The following is a 2,891-nucleotide window of genomic DNA, read 5'->3' on the forward strand; positions in this document are numbered from 1 at the left end:
GATCACCATGAAACTTTACCAGTTGATTACATACATCATTATAAGAAAAAAATGTATTACAAGTCTTTGAATTTTGCATATTTAATTATGCTAATTAGGCTGAATCTCATTAAATATGCACGTTTTTGCATATATTTCCGGTGCATGAATTTTAAACTGTGATAAAGCCAGGACCAAAATTCTTTTTTTATTTTGTTTATATATCAAATGACAAAAAATCCTCACATGGATTTTAGGATATCTGCTTTTATGACCTGGGAAATCAAAATATACTATCCATGGCCTTAAAAACCCTATTTTCGCCATGATTTCCAGGTAAAATGACCCATAAATCTGGCCAGGAACAATTTATAAATAAATCCATGTGTAGATGTCTTCATAACAATGCTATGTGTGAAACTGGGAAGTGTGGTGTACCTAGGTTCTACATAGGCTGAGAAATGTGCACCTAAAAATGGAAAAACACTCATTCTGAGAAAACGGCATTTAAAGATTTATATAGGGGATTTTCATACATTTATACAGCAAAAATCTACTAGAACGCAAAATAAAGGCTCAAGCTCTTAGTCATAACAGTTTTGAATATATAAAGAACATTTAAATAAATAATTTAATAACATGGCAGCCATAGAAAGCCAACAACTGCTGTAACAGGCTGGTTAATTATACGGTATTGTGCAGGTGAATAAGGTAAGATTTGAACTTATACATACTGTATCATCATGAACCAGTTCATAACTTAAATCAAAATGATTACACAAAACATGCAATTCATTTTTTTAATCTAGTTTAAGTAGGCTATGGTAATTAATTGATTTGCATATACAGAACATTGGGCCTACATTTCCATCCCTGCACCATATGTCGCCCCCTCTTCCTGTTCTTGCTGGTGCCTTTTCACTTTTCTTTCATTGCTCTCATGTTTTCTCTTTCCCTTTGTTTGAGGAGACAGGATGGCATTTGCCTTGGTGACCCTCAGCATGTCAGCTTCCCTGATGGTGTTTAGGGTGATTGTTGTGCTCTCCAGCCACAGGTTGGCCATCACATTAAGGATGGCTGACGCACCCTCATTAAAAGATGATATGGCCATGCTTACAGCCGCCTCCACTCTGTTTCTCCCCACAAACACTGTTTTTGGGCAGCGAGCCCATATAACTGAATTGAGGCACTCATTGTTATTTTGTGTGCCCCCATGCTGCATTTTTTGCAGGAGACTGTCACTTGACGTTCGATGATAAATGGGCACAAGTGTCTGACCCACTTCCCGGGACAAATGGTTTTTTGAGTGAAGCGAGTGGCTGTCAGGGGTCTCTCCGTTGTCTTCCGCCCTCCTAAAGAAGCACCACTGGGGGTTGCATCTGTTGTGCAATGGCACTTCGTCAGTAGACATGCAATGGAGCAGGCCCGCCCATATCTCCGACTTCGTGCCCTCAATGTTTCCCTGATTATTTAGAATGGCCCCCCTGTAAAAATTTTGTAGAGATTTGCACTTCTTTGCCGTGAGTTTCCCTGATCCCTTGCCACCCAATTTTTTGCCTACACTTATCTTTCTGAGTGCAGTGCCCATTCTTTTGTGAGCATGGTTAATGCACTCGAGTTTGGTGACCTCCTGACCCGGGTAGGGCTTCAGCTCTACTACCTGCCGGAATGCTGAGCTATCTCCATCCGACAGCATCTCCGTGTACCTGAGCTGATGACGGCTCACTGACCTACCCCACATCCTTTTGGCAGCCTCCTGCTCCATGGCCTTGCTGGAGCCAGCAAAGTTTTTAGCGCAGTCAGCCTTGTGGCCTTCTTTCCAGCTGTCAAACTCCTCCTCACTGATTTATCCTGCTTTCAACACACTGTTCTTACAGGCGCATGCATGGCAGTAAGATGACAGGATCTCGTAATCTATAACGAGACCTGTCAGGATGTCAATGCAGACACCCACACCGTAGTGTGAGGTGAAGCCTCGCTTCTGCCAGGTCCCATCGAAGGAGACCCCAATGTCTATCACAGCATCCGTATCCTGCCTCAGTGACTCAGCCACCTCCGGATCCATATCTGCATACGCCTGCCTGATGCTCTCCCTGGCCTTGTGCAAGGACCCTAGTCCCCTCTCAATTTCTGCCACTAAAATTAAAATACACACTGTGTCAACATCTGCTCATTTTATTATGTCCTTTTTTTTTATAACATAATCAAAAGAATAACATAATGTATTATTAGCCTAATATAATATTATCTGTTGTATGGTGTATTATGTTTACTACTAGTGGTGTAACATAATTATGTTGGATGTGTATTGAGTTAATACCTATCTACCATAATAATGTGTACATTTACCTAATACAGTAGCCTACATATATTTATTATTACTAGACCTACATTATTATCATCCAAGTCTGTAATCATTCCTCATCTTTCCATAGCCTACCTGTAACTCTTTTGTCATGTCGCTGGTACGTTTTCAAATGAAGGGAAGGGATCCCCAAAACCTTGCTGATCTTTTTCAGCGCAGCATAACCCAAGCCCAACTCGTGTGCCAACAGCACCATTCGCACATTTACGTCAAAGGCGACGTCTCCGCGGGTCTCACTTTGCAGTCGTGTGGATGTATACACGCTTCGCCGATACCCACCCTCAGCTTTACAACGGTTGCACTCCAGAATCAGGCTACTGCAAAAGCCCTGGTTTTTTTGATCAATGTTTATTGACAGATCCGATTCGGCACAGTTAGGACACAGAAGATCATTTATCATCTCATTTAGACGAGAGACATGGACAATCAACCACTGCTGTGTCGCGCAGTCAGTGGCACCCTCTATCACCTCACGGTTAGTAAACAACTTACGACCGGACGCGCTGTTCACTGGAGGGTTATGAGGCAATTCGGCCGGCTGATATAT

This window comes from Gadus chalcogrammus, chromosome 8 (genome assembly GCF_026213295.1).
Source record: "Gadus chalcogrammus isolate NIFS_2021 chromosome 8, NIFS_Gcha_1.0, whole genome shotgun sequence".
Taxonomy (NCBI): domain Eukaryota; kingdom Metazoa; phylum Chordata; class Actinopteri; order Gadiformes; family Gadidae; genus Gadus; species Gadus chalcogrammus.